Raw genomic sequence first — 19141 nt, forward strand, 5'->3', positions numbered from 1 at the left:
CATCGATCTTCGCTTTGCTCTCTACTTGCATTTGAGGCCTAGAGTTGTTTGTATCTATTCCAAACATAGTCGCTATCGGACGGATCTCAAGGCATCATAGTTATAATCCTAATGATTGTTGTTTGCACTAGCTACACATAACTTCAAGATCCCAATGAGCTAATAGCTCATGATATTATTAGCAAGATTTTAACACAATATCAATTTGTGTACCATCGATGTATGTTTCACACACACACTTCGCAAACTCCATCTTTCAAATACTTGAGATGAAATTTATCCCTTTTAGCGTTCCTTTCTCGTGCAACATAATGTGGATCTAATGCATCTCATGCAGGAATTCAAGTAACATTCGTCAAATTGGAAGTATGTTACTTACGACCGGTATCGCAGTTGATAGGTGGTGATGCCCTTGGCCAAGGCTCCATTTCTCATTGAGGTTTTGCCACCACCCACACTTGACATTCTTCACTTGGGGACCATTCCTGATCTTCCTTGCTTTTAAGTGTAATTTCCATAGGAATTTCAACAACCTCTTGAGTAGGGGGGGAAAAGCTTGCAAGATAGGGATTAAGTTTGCAGGAAAGGGAATAAACTCAGGAAATAAGGAAGAGGAAACGCGTGTGGCCACCCTCCTCTAAGGAGGGAAAGGGGGGAGAAACCTTCTAGAAGGTTATCTCCTTCTCTCTTTGTCTGTCTCTCTCCATCTCTCTTCCTCTCTCTCTCTCCCTCTCTTTTAGTCACTTCTCTCTCTCTGCTTCAGCCGGTAGCAAGGGGGGAAAAGGAAATAATATCTCCCCTCTCTTTTGTCTCTCTTACCCTTTCTCTTCCTCTCACTCTCTCTCTCCCTCTTCTTCTTCCTATTCTTCTTCTCTTCTTCTCTCCTCTCTCTCTCCCTCTCCCTTCAATGTGTTCTTCCCTACATGCCAAGCCTCCCTCTTTGTTAACCCTCAAACAAACGTGGAAAATCCACAAAATCTAAAGCAGAAGACAAGGCTAGGAAAAAGTGAAATGGAAGATGAAGGCGCCACATTCCCGGCGCGGATTCACAACCCCTTTGGTTAGGGTTTGGCGGTTCGCAGGGGGGAGGGGGTAGCTAGCGCCATCTTTCCTTAATTATTCCTTTAGGGAATCACTCGCAACTGAATCACCCAGTTTACAAACAATTACTAAGGAAAAAATTCATTTTTTTTCCATGGAAATCAGTCACCTCAGATCCGGCCATGCAATCATCAAACACACCCCATTTGGGTTAACATCCAAAACCACATTAACAAACTGTTAAATGCACAACCTCTTGCTTCATGGCATCGCAATCCCTATTACATGCACAGTCAAAATTTAACTTGGATGTATCAAAATACTTGCTCAAGGGATTTACAATCTTTTCAAACAACCAAGCATAACTTGGGTCAATAGTCCATTTAGAGTCAGTTTACTAGCCTAGCTTAAGCTAGGAGGGTATCCACTTCCAATAATCTTAGACAAGATCATTAAAAATAACTCACAAGCACGTGTGTTTAATCGCTCAACTTCTTTTGAATCTCTCTTTCCCTTGGGTTTTATCCCAAGATTCCAAGTTGTGAATCCTCGATTCTTTGCACGTCTTTTAACATACTTGGTAATCTTTAAAATACAATATATTGCAAGACTTGTCATACATTCTTTCCATCCTCTCTTAGTTCGATGCTATGCATAATTTTTGCCATCAAACTCATCTTTCGTGCACAAGGGTCGTTTAATAAACTGACACAATCTACGATCCTTAACTCCCTTCACATTTAGTCGATGACTTTTTTTAAATCCGAATATGCATGCATTTGTGTGGCTTAAATATATGAAGCCTAATTTTCCATGCAACTGTGCATTTGCATGCTAAGAACAAGAGCTATCATTTCATGTGTTTATTGAAATCACGCGCGCGATCCCATGAATCCTAGATAACTATTCATATACTAGATTGGGTGGAAGCCTATTATTTTATGTAAAATATTGTAAAAAATCTATCATTTCATGTGCGTAAACCTGGGCTTGATTCGTGTGTGCTGCATTGGCTGCTCCGCTCGGCCCTCTAGCATTACCGGTGTCTTGGGCGCCTACGCTTCCTGTGACTTTCTTCTTGGGAGCCATCCGCCTCGTGGAGATTGGGTAGTTTGACGGGTTTCGGGTAGATATGTTTGGTTGGGAAAGACCGCTGGACAGGGTTCGTTGGGTGACTTGTGGCGGTTACTCTCTTTCTCTCTCTTCTTCTTTTTCTTCTCTTTTTCTTTCTTTCTCTTTCTCTTCTTCTTCTACCCTCCTTTTTCTTTTCTTCTCTTCTTCTCTCTCTCCCTCTTCTTCTCCTTCTTCTTTTTCTTCTTCTTCTCCTCCTCTTCTCTCTCTCCCTTCTTTCTCTTCTCTCCTTCTCTTCCACTACTCTCTCTCTTCCCTCTTCTCTTTCTTCTTCTTCTCCTTCTTCTTTTTCTTCTTCTTCTTCTTCTCCTTCTCTTTCTTCTTCTCTCCTCTCTCTTCTCTCTTCTCTCCTTCTTCCTCTCCCTCCTCTTCTCCTTCTTCTTCTTCTTCTTCTTCTTCTTCTCTTTCTTCTTCTCTCCTCTCTCTTCTCTCTTCTCTCCTTCTTCCTCTCCCTCCTCTTCTCCTTCTTCTTCTTCTTCTTCTTCTTCTCCTTCTCTTTCTTCTTCTTCTCCTCTCTCTTCTCTCTTCTCTCTTTCTTCCTCTCCCTCCTTTTCTTCTTCTTCTTCTTCTTGTCTTCTTCTTCTTTCTCTCTTCTCTTCCTCTCTTTTATCTTCTCCTTCCCTTCTCCCTCTTCTCTCCTTATGGAGCCCCAGCGGGCTACCGATCAAGGGGGGGGGGGGGCATTTTGTCAGTCACGGCCGCAGGGGGGCTGCCGGTACGTCATGCTGGAGGGCGGCGTGTTGCACTGCAATGGGGGGGAGACGTGCTACTGTAGGGGGGGAGATCTCCCTCCTCTTTATAAGGTTGGGGGGAGAGGGGTCGACTGTCTGCCACCACCCACCTGGGGCTGCATGGCCCCTTTCCCCATTACTCACCCTCTCTCTCTGTCTCTCTCCCCGCCATGCAGATGACAAGGGAGCAAGAGGGAGGAAATTTTTTTAAAGAAATTTGAAAGAAACTTCTCTAAGGGGGGGGGGGGGGGGGGGGGGGGGGAATGTTACAAGAACTAGTACTCCTTTTTCTCACTTAAAGAGTTTCTTCTTGGAGAGGCAATCTGCTTGGTATTTTTGTCAAAATTGGACTTCAAACAAGAGGTAGGAACTCTAGTTCTAATCTTTTTTTCAATGCTCTACTAGTCTCTAAATCCAAAATGGGAGGAATCCTAACAGAAGAAGGTAGTCTTAGACAACAATCTGAAGATTGGAAACTATGAATTCCAAAGGCATGACTAACCCAATACCAAATGCAAGCTTGTAAGGAGTAATGTCTATTTCCACCTTAAAGTTTGTGTAGTAGCCCATGATTCCCCTTAGTATCCCAATCTTTCTTCTATTACTCCACTAGCTTGGTAAGTATTTTATATAGGATCTTCTTGGTTGATTTGTTTAGGTCATTTGCTTGTAGGTAGTATGCAAATAATTTCTTATGAATGACCATGAAGAAGGTAGTAATTTTCTTAATGACCTTATTGATAAAGTTACTACCTTGATCACTCACCAATTCTACTAAGCAAGCATAATGGGTGAACATATCCTTAAATAAGCACTTAGCAAATACCTGAGCTGAAGTATTCGAGAGTGTCCAAGCTTCTACCCATTTAGTGTAGTAATTTCTTGTATTGATGATATATTTATTTTTGGTATAAGATATTAAAGGTTTGAAAGGATTGACAAAATCTAGTCCGCATTTCTAAAAGGATTCTAATGGCAAGATGGGGAAATGCACATCTATCCGACATAACACTTACAAAGGATCTACAAACAATCAATAGAGAGTCTATAGAACCATATAGAAGGTCATTAGAAAGCATTTAACTCAACTAAAACCAACAAGAGTCAATCGATAAGCTTCCAAACACTCTCAAATTCCATCAATCATTATTTCATCATTTTATACAAAAAGAAAACAGAGAAAAATAGAAGCTCAACAGACTCAATCAAAACCAATTAGACACTATTAAAACATCAAACAACAATCATATCTCCACTAAAAAACATCATGAGCTTCTTAAACCTAATCAACCTTATCCAAAACACTCTTAAACTCTTCCAAAAAAACTAATCATCATATAATATCCATAAAAAATCAACCAAAAAATCAAGTCATTTCAGCCCTCAACATGGTGCTATCAGAAAGTGTTCGAACGCATAATGGCTAAAGGAAAAGTGAAAGTAATAGAGATGGGGATACTGGCATAGTAGGAGACTTTCTTAAACAAAAAGTTGCATATAACTCAGGCAGAAGGAGAAGAGACAATCCAAGGTCTCAAAAGGAAATTAGAGCTCACAAGGAGAGCATTAAGATACAGACTCCATTAAAAGATACCTAGTGCTAGCACCAACCTAACTATGGAAGAGCAAAGACAACATTTGATCAAGGCAGGGTTGTCTAGGCAAAAGCTTGATTTGCTCAGTTTTGGGGAACAAGAGCAGCAAGCGTAGTCCCCTAGTCAAGCTCCTATAGAACCAAATCTTGAAGAAGGGTCTAATTTTGAGCAGAAGAATGATAAGGAAGAGCAGCCTTATGTGCCAAGCCCACCTCCACAAACAAAATCTCAATCATACATACATGAAGATAAAGATCCCATTGCCTTAGAGAGAACTGTGGAATTGAGATGCTGAAGGAGAAAATTGGTGGAGCTATCGCAAAGGAAAGCTTAGTTCCAAGCCTCAACCAATACTTGAAGCCCCTATCCCTTAACATGAAGAATGTTTGCTAGTCCACTAGGCATGAGATGTTAGGATTGTGGGAGAGAAGGAAGGTCTCACTTGTAGCTTTCTTGCTTGCACAATGGGGGAATACATTCACATGTGGAGGCTGAAAATAGTTTTCCTCTTCTTAGTTGTGTAAGCCAAAAAGAACTCTAATACATAGAAATAGAAGAACCCTATGTATGGGTCAAAAACCAAACTCAACTAACTAAGGTGGTATACTAACTGAGCCACAAACTAGAGTAGATAAGGTTAGCTATCATCTAGCTATTATTCATGGGCGGTGTACCAACCGCATCTGCAGCTAACAAGTCGGTGACATAAATGCACAACGGTCACCCTGGCATATCACAAGTGGAGCTCGATATCTCAACACTCCCCCTTGAGCTCAATCCCAATTCTTGCACACCAAGCAGGTCTCTAAACTTGCGCAGCTTCTATGCGCCCAATGCCTTCGTGAATATGTCAGCTACCTGATCCTCTGTGCTGACATAAACTAGATCAATAAGACCTAGTAAAACCCTCTCCTACACATAGTGATAATGCACCTCAATGTGCTTTGTTCTAGCATGATAGACTAGGTTATTTGCCAAGTTTATACTGCTCATGTTGTTATAATAAATGACAACTGGCCCATCTATAGGTTGATGCATATCATAAAGTAGCTTATGCAACCAAGCTACCTCACATGCAGCCATTGTTGCGCCCTTGTACTCAGTCTTTGTGCTCGCCAAGGCAACTGTAGGTTTTTTCTTGCTGCTCCAAGTGATTACAGCACTCCCAAAAGAGAACACATATCCACTGGTAGATCGTCTATCATAAATACTACCAACCCAATCAGCATCAGTGTATCCATGCAACTGTATCTGAACCCCAGTCTCATAAAGTAGTCCATACTACAATGTGGACTTCACATACCTGAGTATGCGTCTAGCTGCATCCAAATGCGGTTTCCTTGGAGCTTGCATAAACTGACTTACCAATCCAATAGCATAGCTCAAATCTGGCCTGGTAATAGTCATATAAATCAAACTTCCTACTATGCGTCTGTACATAGTAGGGTCTTTCAGAAGCTCACCTGCATCTATGCTCAGCTTCACATTTTGCTCCAAAGAAACTGAAATAGACTTACAACCTGTCATCCCATATTTGGACAGCATGTCCAATCCATACTACCTCTGTAAGAGCCGTATCCCACTTGGTGATCTAATCACCTCAATGCCCAAGAAATAACGCAGCTCTCCCAAATCCTTCATCTCAAACTTCTGCTTCAATCGCATTTTCATATAAGGATATCTTCATCACTGTCACCTGTCATAATCAAATCATCAACATAAATGACAACTAGCATAATACCTTTCTCTGTTTTTCTCACATAAAGTGAGAAATCTGCCTTGGAAATCTGAAAGCCAATAGTGACAAGATACTGTCCTATCTTATCAGACCATGCTCTAGGTGCTTGCTTCAAGCCATAAACTGATTTCTTCAACCTGCAAACAAACTCAGGATGAACATCATGCACATAACCTGGTGGCTGCTCCATATAGACCTCTTCTTGCAAATCACCATGCAAGAAGGTATTCTTTACATCCATCTGATGTAAAGACCATCCCTTTGATGCAACCATAGCAATGACTGCTCTTACAGTTGCCATCCTTGCAACCGGACTGAATGTTTCTTCATAATCAATGCCATATGTTTGTGCATACCCCTTGACTACTAATCTTGCCTTGTATCTATTCACAGAACCATCTGTATTGTGTTTCACCTTATAAACCCACTTACAACCAATTGCATTCTTATCTTTAAGCAAAGGTACAAATTCCCATGTAGCATTTGCTTCCAAGGCATCCATTTCTTCATCCATGGCTTTCTCCCATTTTTCTTTTCCCGTGGCTTGCTCAAAAGAAGTGGGTTCTGGTTCCTGTATCACTTTGACCATATAGGCATAGTGAATGGCTGTAAATCCATTATATTTCAGCCTATCCACAGGATACCTAGCTCTAGTAGACCTGCGCAAAGTAGGTTCACTCCTAGGTGCTCTCAAAACATCCCTGGTCTTCCTTACTCCAGGTGTAACAATAGAAGGAATACCCAACTCATCATCAATGCTCTGTTCTGAGCCACTGGATTCACCATCCACATAAGAGTGACCTGCATTCACATCAAACATGGGCTGATCTACCTTCTCTTTTGCTTTTCGTGAAACCTGCATACCACTATCTGCATTGTTTTGAGGAGATTCTCCTGATCTTAATTTGCCAATCCATGGCAAAGAATGTGAACCACTGCTAGAGGACACTCCAGGTCCACTAATATTTTGTGACTGCTGCTATGAATTCTGTGCAGCATTACCATTTTGTGCATCTATATCATAAATCACATTTATTGGTTTATACTAGCTACTCATCTCATAAAAAACAACATCTCTGCTCACTGTAAACTTACGACTAGAAGGGTTATAGCATCTATACCCTTTCTGCTGTTGCAGAGAGTAACCAATAAAGATGCACTTCTCAGCTTTTGGATCCAACTTGGATCTCAACTCATCTGGCACATGAACATAGGCAATGCAACCAAAAATCTTCAAATGAGAAATATATGGTTTGCTACCAATATACCTCTCCTCTGGAGTCATCCCATGTATTACTGCAGTGGGAGTCCTGTTCATTATGTAGACTGCTGTAGCAACTGCTTCAGCCCAGTAAAAATTTGGCAAGTCTTTTTCGTTGATCATGGCATGAGATACCTCTCCAATATGCCTGTTTTTCCTTTCTACAATTCCATTTTGTTGTGGGGTATGACTGCATGAATATTGCTGCTTTATGCCATGCTCTTGCAGGAACCTTGCAAACTCATTTGAGAGGTACTCTCCCCCTCCATTTGACCTTAGGTATTTTATTTGCAGGCATGTTTCTTTTTCAACCATAGCTTTAAGAGTTTTGAAATGCCCAAAAATTTCACTTTTCTTTTTCATAAAATACACCCGTGGATTAATTCCAATGGCTTCTTACTCTCTTGAACATGTCTAGGACATGCTTTCCTTACATGTTTTCCAAACTGACACGCTTCACATACCTTATGCATTTCTGCAACCTTGAATTTAGGCAATCCTACAATAATATTTTGGGCTTGCATTGATTTAAGTCACTGTACATTAACATGACTAATGGGTTTATGCCAGATATCAATATCTACAACTACACCGGTCTCTTTGGCCTCTTTGCCATCCACCACGACCTCTTTGGCTCCCCCTGCCTCTAGAGTTACCATGTCCTCCTCCATAGGATTGGTTTTCTTGAGTTTGCTGCATATTCTGATTTCTACCACGGCCTCCAGATCGGCCTCCTCTACCTCTGCCTCTACCTCTTCCATCATTTGAGTAGAAGACAGTTTCTTTTGAAGTTCCTCCTAAAGAAGATGCACCACCATTTCTCTGCTCCTCAAAAATTAGAAGAGCAATCAACTCCTCAAAATCAGAAAATATTTCACGGACGGAAATGGATGTTCGGAACTGTGCATAATTCTTTCCTAGACCATTCAAGGTCACGGGAACTAAATCATCATCTTCCACTGTCAACCCAATGGAAACAAGTGCATCTGCAATCTTCTTCACCTTCATGTGGTAGTCATTGATGCTCATACTTTCTTGTTGCACATTGTGCAACTCTTGCTTGAGTTGCATTTTTATGGCTTGCGTATTTGTGCTATACATTTTTGACAAAGTATCCCATGCCTCCTTTGGCGTACTTGCATCCTGAATATGCACAATCATAGAGTCTGAAATACTGATAGACAGCCAGTACATAACTTTTCTGGCTCTCTCATGCCATCCTTTAAATGCCTGCATTTGTTGTTGATTGGGAACATAAGGAAGAACTGGTTCTTCTTCATTTCCTGCAACAAATTCCCAATATCCTTTTCCCATAAAGAAATTCATCATTCTAAACTTCCATGCTTGGAAGTTGTTCTTGTCAAGCTTTTCAGTGACAATGTGTGAAAGAGAATCAGACGCCATTATAGAACACTGCAAAAAATTCTGTCACTGCAAAAAACACAACTTCAGTCTCACAAGGGCAAATCTGCAAAACTGACGAAAGTGGTATTTGACCACACAGTCACTTCCTAGTGACGATTTTGCATCAACAGGCAACAAGGATGATTCTGTAACTCCCAATGTCTCTGCGCACATACATACGATGCAATTTCTATGGTAACTTTTCACCGACCTGTAGAATAGTGGTCGCACAGCAAAAAATAGGGTCTTTTCGTGAGTGCGTGCAGAAAACTTCCGCCTCCAAAACAGGCCCCGAAATGGCCTCAAATAAAAAAAACAGAGCAACCATGGGCTAAAGCCCTCTCTTGCAGCAAATACTGCCCTCTTGCTACACCGCAAAGGGTCTCTCAATCTGAGACAATGCACTCTTGTAGTTTCCGGCTGTGCTACCTGCTACAGAGACTTGCTCCCAAACTCAAAAAATGAAAGCAACACTGGTCCTCTTACCAAAACACCGCGAACTTGGTTTGCTTTCTTGAGCTCCTTACCATGAACCAGGCTCTAATACCATGTCAGGATTGTGGGAGAGAAGGAAGGAGTCTCACTTGTAGCTTTCTTGCTTGCACAATGGGGGAATACATTCACAGGTGGAGGCTGAAAACAGTTTTCCTCTTCTTAGTTGTGTAAGCCAAAAAGAACTCTAGTACATAGAAATAGAAGAACCCTATATATGGGTCAAAAACCAAACTCAACTAACTAAGGTGGCATACTAACTTAGCCACGAACTAGAGTAGATAAGGATAGCTGTCATCTAGCTACTATTTATGGGCGGTGTACCAACTGCATCTGCAGCTAACAAGTCGATGACATAAATGCACAACAGTCACCCTGGCATATCACGAGTGGAGCTCGATATCTCAACATGAGAATTTTCCCTACTGGAGTAGTATGAAAGCCACTGCAACCCATTTGAATTCACCTTCTCTTACCCCTGATCACTTGATTGAGTATTGTCACCAAGGGTGGTGGAGGAGGTGATCACTTGATTGAGTAGTATTGTCACCAAGGGTAGTGGAGTAGAGTAGTATGAAAGCCACTGCAACCCATTTGAATTCACCTTCTCTTACCCCTAATCACTTGATTGAGTATTGTCACCAAGGGTGGTGGAGAAGGTTATCAAGCTTTCAATGTAGCTAGGCAAAAAATGGCTAGAGGAATGGGCAAGACAACCAACAATGTGGCAAAGACAACCCACTAGATATTGAGAGGATAAAGTAATGGATGAGCCTAGAGTAGTCAAGGGCTATGAATCCTAGCCAAAGTGGAGAAGAAACATATGGGATGGTCGTATGGATGCATGGACGAATTTTTGTAATACATTTCCATATGAAAGGGATAATCCAATCTACATACTCCATCTAAGGAGATACAGAGTAGATTTTGATAGAGAGGTGCATGAAGAAATATCTTCGCCCATCTATTGCACACTTCCTCAAGGAGTTTTCTTCATGTCCATATTTGATGTTTATCACTACCAGTAATTGTCTACATCTCCTAAGAATACTTCTTAATCAAAATCCCACAACAGAGGAAGAGTGACTACCACCCTCTTTTTTAATCTAAATGTAGGTATACATAGTTGTTCTATGACTAGATCATGATGAGAGCTACCCTATTGCCAACCTTTTATATGAACCTCCTAAAGGACATGAGTGATAGTTAGTTAACAAGGTGTACTCACCTACTTTTGTCCACTACACCTTTGAACTAAGGGCTAACTTGAAAGGCTATATGCTATGCTGATCCTTTCTAAGTAGGTCACTGAAAAACCTCCATCCAACTTTGCCCCCTACAAGAGAACGAGATGCAACTTAGTATCATCAATTGTAATTTATATTTATAGAGAATAAGAAATAAAAGAAAAGAAAAATGTTCTCATTTGTAATGTCTAAGTGCCACAAACATCGCATCTAAGGGACCATTAAATCTCACCAATAATCTCTCATTATATGTCACAAGGTAATCCTATATGACCAATTTTTCAAAAGCCCCAAGTACCATTTCCCAAATCACCCTCAACTCTCCAATCCATACCATCCAGCACTATGGGACTTGCACTCAGTTAGGAGGGAGTAATGTTAACCCTCAAAATGACACAAGCACAAAGAAGTCTTAATAAGTGGCATAAGTAGACAGCCAAATGAAAAACAAAGACCAAGAAGCATATTAAAATTTTTTTAATCAAGAACAAAGCGCATAAGAGATAAATCATATTTTAGCCCTTTGTAAAAGAGCACCAAGCTCCCTCATGTGTTGTAAATGAAAAGACATATGTAAAGGAGCCATGAGAATATAAAAGAATAGGAAAAAGAATAGAAAAGAGAACCAAGGCATAAATGGCTGGTCATGGAAATGGGTTGGATGCCCAAGGGAAGAAGGAATGTATAAAAGCCAAAATTTGAATGGATAAGCTCATTCTTGGTGTGTGCAAACTAGCTCTCTTCTTATTCTTGATCTTTCTTCCTTCTTATTCATGATAAAGGGAGAGTGTGAATGTGTGAGAGTGTTAGCAACCATGGAGAAGCTCTTCTTCTCCTCTTCTCTTTTCGCACACATGCAACTATGGAGGCTAGAGCTTGGAGCATAGAGATGGAGTTTGCTTGAGCTAGCACCTTGAATTATGGAGCTGTCAAAGGATTCAAGGAAGAGGAGTATAATGGATATTCAATGGTAAGCTCACTATATCATTGTGTGAGAGCTTGTGTGGCTATGTGAGAGGTAGCCATTGCCACTCGCTTGAAACGCTTGACTTGATAAGTGGTCCATAGGTTCTCGGTAGTTGCTAGTGATAGCAATGATAGCCAAGCATGTTTCCCTATTCTCCTTGGGCAAATCATACTACTCACAGTGTTGCCATATGTTATATGGCTTTGGAGTTGATATACGGGAAAAAGGTAGTTATGCCAACAAAGGTTTGTGAACTTAGAATGTTTTACCTTGGCAAAAGGATATGTCTCAAGAGGAGCTCTTAGCTCCTCATATTCAATAACTTGAGTGAAGAACCAAATATGTACAATGTGCAATACAAAGGCTCAAAGAAACTAGGCTATAAAATAAAGAGAAATTTGATAGCAAGCATAGATTAGGACCCAGAGCAATGGAAGAGGGAGATTAGGTGTTGACGTACATAGTAACCTAGATAATTAGTGTAACACTATTTTCAAGATGGTGATAAGGTAGTTTGCACCTTATTGGGTGAGGCATTTGATCCGGGTTTTTTACAATCCGGATTACTACCACAAAATTTGGCCAAAACCCCTATCAAGAGCTTACTATATCACTTTGACAGCAACCCTCCCACGGCAGGAAATGAACATGAAACCAAGGTAGAAGCATGCAAAATCTATGCACATGGCTGAGCCATTAATCTCAAAACTAAAAAGAAACCATAAATCTTCCACTTAATAATGAACAAATTCTTTATCTTCATCATCTTCATCCATATCTTCAACCATTATCCAAGAACAAAAGGGAAAAGAAGAATTTTTGCACAAAAGACAGAGGAGAGAGAACAACTTTTTGCACCACCAAAAAGGAGAATATGCGATCGTAGAAGATAGGGAAGGGAAAGAGGCACATAACCATTCGTGCACTCCACCCCACCTCTTCCCCAAAAAGCACACCCCTTCTTATTCTATTATTTCTTTGAAACTTTGACACATTTGATATCATAAGACCTTTGGCCTTTAATTTTGAGTATTCCTACCCTTTACAAATGCATGCACGTAACACTTTTGTGTATATCATTTATTTATGATGGTGGATGTGGATGTGGATGTGGATGTGGCCCCCTCATGTCTCTATCTCTTTTTGGTGATTTTGTAACAATGTACTTGTTATCTTTTTTACAAAAGATAAAATTGTGATATATGCATGGACATTTTTGTGCCTTGTTTTTATGCTTCTTTTGGTGTCATCATATTCCTCCCACACTGAAATGTGAAGCGTCCTCGTGAACCTTGTCAAAGAAGAACCACTGTCTAACACAAACAACTTCCAAAATTGTTAGTAAATAACTTCAATCACAAGGCCTAGCCATGGTAGGGTATAGGGACTCCAAATCCATGACCACCAGAGTAAGGGAACTCTTGCCTCCATTATACTCCCACACTGAAAAATTTTTATAGTCTTTGAAAATATAGGGTTTTGTCTTCAATAAGGATCCATAAGAATAACTTCTCCATACAATGGAGGAAGAAGGATGACTCCTACTATCATATAGCTCAAAGAGCACTTGAGGGAAAAGGATTTGGTTATACATGTTTTGTTATGGATCTCTATATGTGAGGTGGGGTTTATTAGCATTATTTGCTATGAGGATATAACTCTAATAAAGAGTTACACCTTTGGAAAATGGCTTTCATTTTGAATTTTGATGAGAGATTTTGAAAGTTATGAAGCTTTAGGGTGTGCGTGTTTGGGCTTTAGTTGTTGTGGCTTATAAAAGGGTTTATTTTCTTGAAGGATATGTTTCTTTTAAAAATGGTGGTGCTTCAATTAAACTGTATCTTTGCTATGGACATATGTGTACAGGGGGGAGACAAAATCTAGGTTGCCATCTTGTGGAGGATGGAAATGGGAGGTATAGAATTCACAAGGATTGAGATGGAAGGGTAGATGGTGGTAAGGTTGGATGTGTTCTCTTTGAGGTGGCCTAATGACTTGCTCGTTTGTGATGATGCAACAAAGGTTCTTTGTGAGAGAGGGGAAATAGACAGCCAGCCTGAATGGGACTCGAGCTTGTTAAAATGTGAGGTTTTTCTTTGGAAAGCTTAAAGGTACTCATCACTCTCTTTCACTAAAATGATAAGCACATTAAGATTTTTTTAAACATTATTGATTTTTTAAAAATTAAATAGATAATAAACCCTATCTTCCTTGTTTTGTGGCAGTTGCAAATCCACGCCATGGCCACCATGGATGAAAAAGAGAGGGCATCAGAGGCGTGCCACAGCACCGTCAATCTCTCTCACTCTCTCTCACTTTTTGTTCACCCCCATCTTTTTCTTCATCTCGATCTTGTGTTGGTTCTAAGCTTATGCATAAGGCTAGAATTCAACGTTGGCAACCATGCGGAAACTGGGGTGCAAGGTGCGCTCTGCCTCTTCGCACACTTATGGTGGCATAAGACCTGCTCCTCTTCATTACATCAAATGCTTCGTCTTCTTTCTGTTTCTTCTTGGTTTTCGCAATATTTTCGTCGTCTTATGGAATTCGTTTGATAATATCCATATAATATATTACTGTAGACGAGATCTTGAATTTGGAAGGGATGCCACGTAGAAAGGAGATTTTAGATGACAAGGAAGAAAGGGGGGATTTGATGTCGTTGCTTCTTCTGCTGCTTCTTCTTCTTCTACCAAGCTAATGCAAAAACAAATTTGGTTGTTGGATTTGACAATCTTTGCACTTAATGATCTCTTCTTATGATTCATTTATGGTTATGATGACACATCAAGACAGGCTTCTTCTTCTTCTGGGACTTATTGGTGCAGCATCGACCTGCTTGACTACATGGACAGAGAGAGAGACAAAGAGAAGCGGGAGGCCTGATAGTACACGGAGAGGAAGGGAGAAGTATTCTTCTTCTTCTTCTTCTTCTTCTTCGGTATTCTCTCTATGGCCAAGGGAATCCTCGTGCCATCTCGTCCTGTTATTACTGTTGCATTTTCCTTCTTTCTATTCTTCTTTCTTCTTTTTCTCCTATTGCTTTTTCTTTTGACTGATAGCCTCAACTTCCATTTGTCTCCTGGAGGAAAACCAGTTTGCAACTTGGATTATTTTGAATGTCTCCTGCTTTTGTGAAGGAGGAAGAGACGGCCATGTAGAATTCTCATCCTCTCTCTCTTTAATCTTTAAGGTAGAGTGTAATTATCAAAACCCCTTTGAGCACACAAAGGGCCAGAAAGGGCTGCGGTCCTTCTGTTGTTTGCAATTGTCTTTCTTTTTCTTCTCTCTCTGCCATGAAAACCTATTTAAACCTTATCCTGCCCTGGGCCATCTCCTATCATATATTCCAATAATAAAGTAGAAGTTTATCATGACCCTTTCTTCTTCTTGATACTGTTGGTCTGCCACCAGCTTCTCATTTTAGTGTAGCATCAACATTTCTTGTTGTCACACAATCTCTCTCGAGTTGTAGTTATTGAGATCAGCTTCTTCCCCGGCTGCGCACCAAAATGACAGCAACCCTCCCACGACAGGAAATGAACATGAAACCAAGGTAGAAGCATGCAAAATCTATGCACATGGCTGAGCCATTAATCTCAAAACTGAAAAGAAACCATAAATCTTCCACTTAATAATGAACAAATTCTTTATCTTCATCATCTTCATCCATATCTTCAACCATTATCCAAGAACAAAAGGGAAAAGAAGAATTTCTGCACAAAAGACAGAGGAGAGAGAACAACTTTTTGCACCACCAAAAAGGAGAATATGCGATCGTAGAAGAGAGGGAAGGGAAAGAGGCACATAACCATTCGTGCACTCCACCCCACCTCTTCCCCAAAAAGCACACCCCTTCTTATTCTATTATTTCTTTGAAACTTTGACACATTTGATATCATAAGACCTTTGGCCTTTAATTTTGAGTATTCCTACCCTTTACAAATGCATGCACGTAACACTTTTGTGTATATCATTTATTTATGATGGTGGATGTGGATATGGATGTGGATGTGGCCCCCTCATGTCTCTATCTCTTTTTGGTGATTTTGTAACAATGTACTTGTTATCTTTTTTACAAAAGATAAAATTGTGATATATGCATGGACATTTTTGTGCCTTGTTTTTATGCTTCTTTTGGTGTCATCACACTTTGGGTCTACTCTTCAAGCACTAGGTATGCTACATTGCTTCTCGATTATAATAACTCTAGCAAATGGGGGGAACAAGTTCTTAGGAGGCATGTCAATGTAAAGGGTAAAAGGGATGGTTATCTTAGTGAAGATGGAAATGGATTACACTTAGAAATTGAGTGAGTGCATAGATTTTTCAAAGGACTAGCCTCCAACTACACATGGGCTCCGCCTGCATCACTAAGATTTGGAATCTATCACCATCATTAGAGGACACCTCACCCTAGCACACAAGTCAATATCCACATCATGGTGTCATTTGGATCTTACATAAAAGCTTACAAGCATGGACCCCTTCTGTCACATGCTTATATGTATTTATATATATATGGGGGACTAAAGTCAAAGCAGCTTTTGAAAGCCATTTTTTATAATCTCAATAACTCCCAAGAAAAAGAAAATTTCAAGAAATGTCCCACATTGCCCGATTGGTTTCGACCTAGTCTACAAAGTTATAGAAGAAACGTTTTTCAGATTCTTCACGGATTTGAAGTTACGAAGGCGCAGACTGCTCACTACATGCAATTTGCTTCTCTCTTTTACCACACCAACTTTCCATTCTATTCTTCTTGTAAATATATTATAATAATATGCTTTGGGCACCCACCTCTTGTAATCTAGCTCCCTTTCTCTATTTTGTCTACCACCACCCTTGGCTTCTTGCATGATGACCAAGGTGGAGACTTGTCCCATCCACTATTCTCCATATTTTCAAAGATGTCATACATCATCTAAGATTATGTTAATCTAAAAGATTAGCTTAATCGAATCCCTCATGGAGGCTATATAAAGAGCCCATGGAGAATGAAGAGGGAGAGAATGACAATGACAAGTACATGAGAGCACTCTAGAATACCCTCATTCTAGTCCATCTCTTTGAGGTGAGTTCTTTTATTATGTAGCATAATGGCAACCTTCCTCTACCTCTTCTCCTCTTGTCTCCCTCTCTTCTCATCTTCTCTTTCCATGAATACATAATGGCAAGCTTCCTCTACCTCTTCTCCTCTTGTCTCCCTCCCCTCTCATCTCTCTCACTCATATTATAATAGGGTGTCTAGTACATATATTCTCTCTTGTAAATTTATGTCTTGGTTCTTTTGATTCTCTTTCAGAAAAGGGATGTCCTAGCCCATCCTCCCTTTGGCTAGGTGGTGCCCCTCTTTAGTTCTCTTAGTGAGGATTGGAGGTTGGATGGGTAAGAGGCAATGGGTAAGAGGCAACCCATTCATTATTTCAGCCCTCATTTTTGGTGCCCCTGCTGAGGAGTTCTCAAGCTACACTCTACAACTTCTATGAAGAAAGAAACATCTAAGGAGTTATCCTCTTCTTCAACAAGTGTTTGTCAAGAAATCACTAAGGAGGAATCTTCATCAAATCTTATTCAAGGGATTCGCTACTCAAGAGTACCACTATGGTCTCCAAAAGAAGCTCAAGAGAAGAAGGATCTTTATCAACAAACGGCACGTATGCGGGTAAAGCAAGTTAATTATACACACCCTTCTTTGCTTCATGAGAAATCTTGCTCTCATCAAGTCTCTAGGTCAAGGCATTGTGTTGAGTGCTTGGTGTCTAGTGTAAAGACACTCCCTAAGGAGCTTCGTCTTCAAGTGGTGAAGGTGCTTTCAAATTCAGGGATTAACAAGTTTTTGGAGGGGGAATTGCACATCAATGGTGTGCGGTATTGGCAAGAGGCTACATATGGTGATGCGCTTCAACTACTACTAGCAAGAAGACTCAAAGTAATTGAGAAGGTAGTTATCAAAGCCTATGAACTTTACAAGGCTAATGATGGTCACACAAAAGCTACGCTAATCAGTGGTGGTGAGCAAATCCTTCGCATCTCTCAAATGGTGGGATCTAAGAGGCCATAGCTTCAACAACACGCTTCTTGTAAGTTTATAGTGAAAATTTGTAGTTAATGCATAAATGACTACTTCTACTTTCTACAACTTTCAATCGGTTCAAAACATTCGGGTGGATGTGTGCATTAGTAGAAAGATACATTTTCAGCAAAGGTTGGTCTTCTATTTTGAAGCTGAGAGGTTGAGAGAGATCTTGTTGTCCCCTGATCCCATAATACTCCCTATTTTGGATTATAACATCTCATTTAATGTGCACATATTCATTATACTCTAAGTGTATCCCATGAACCATAGGGATTTGTACAGACCTATCCATCCATTTGCTAGACAAACCATGCATATAATCGTTAGCACAAAGCTCAGGTTTCAAAATATTATAAGGGGCTTATTGGGCCCTCGTCGTCTTGCTGAGATTAATACATCTGTAAATCCATTTATTCTACCCTTAATAAGATATGACTTGGGCCTAGACGTATTCATCTTTCTTTTGTATTGAGCTAGATCAACGTCTTCCTATCATAGCTTTTCCAAGTTTTTTTGGACACAAAGGGGAGAAATCTCTGAACTTTTTGGATGACTTAGAAATGGCCTTTCTAGTCACAGGTCGGGATGATGAAGCAACCAAAGTACGGGCCTTTCCTTTAGTTCTAAAGGGTGATGCTCGAGTGTGGTATCAAGCTCTCTTGGAGGCTACAAGGGGTAATTGGGAGGATCTCAAGACCGCATTCATGCACAAGTATCAAGATATAGAGCCACCTGAAGATATTTGGAGACAACTCTTAGATCTTCGCCAAACCTTACCAGGGGAGTACCAAGCATATGAAGGCATGTTTATAAAATTGTGGGATAAATGGACAGCCTCCTTAGCCAAGGGAGAAAGAGTGCCTAATTGCCTTAAGAAAGATTTTTTTCTAGCCGGACTCCATCCTCTACTAAGGGAGAAGTTCAAAGGAAAGTTTCCCACATCCTATGAAGAATCAATCACTTATGCGAGGGAGAAAGATAAAAAATTGAAGTATCAAGCCCAGTTGAAGGGGGGAGTTGAGCCCATACAGGTTTTACCAACCATGCCAAGGCCTAGAGAAATAGCAAAGGCTCCAGCTGAACCAGAGATACCATAGCAAGAGCTCCTACAACGCATTACTAATCAAATTGAAAGCCTTTCGTTAAATTTGGTGCAAGGAGTATAGTCCCCTACCCTCATAAATGAAGGCAATCGAGGTCCAAGGAGACAAGAAAGAGAGTATGTTTGCTATAATTGTGGGGAGACTAGCCATGGTATGTACTATTGCCCTCATCCTAGGCGTTTTCCAAGAAATGGGTTCCAACCAAGAAGGAGGGGACAAGAAGTGACACCACCTAGGGAAAGGTTTGTTCCACCGAATCCAGGGCCTCCACCGCCGGTTCAAGTTCTCCAGCATCCTCGACCACTTGCAGAGGTGCCGCCCTTGCCTGTCCAACCACCAGAGAATCATGATG

The 19141-nt window shown here is 40.5% G+C and overlaps 1 long non-coding RNA gene across 1 annotated transcript; it reads left to right on the top strand.

Annotated features, from left to right (window-relative positions):
• Window positions 1-13138: 13138 nt before the first annotated feature.
• LOC148021086 (uncharacterized) lies at window positions 13139-13958 on the top strand. Its single transcript, XR_015694532.1, has 3 exons — window positions 13139-13228; window positions 13474-13718; window positions 13833-13958. It is a non-coding gene; the product is annotated as an uncharacterized LOC148021086 (long non-coding RNA).
• The last annotated feature ends 5183 nt before the right edge of the window (window positions 13959-19141 follow it).

Source organism: Lygodium microphyllum, chromosome 18, assembly GCF_053477565.2.
Source record: "Lygodium microphyllum isolate KBCC chromosome 18, Lygodium_microphyllum_v1.1.10, whole genome shotgun sequence".
Lineage (NCBI taxonomy): Eukaryota > Viridiplantae > Streptophyta > Polypodiopsida > Schizaeales > Lygodiaceae > Lygodium > Lygodium microphyllum.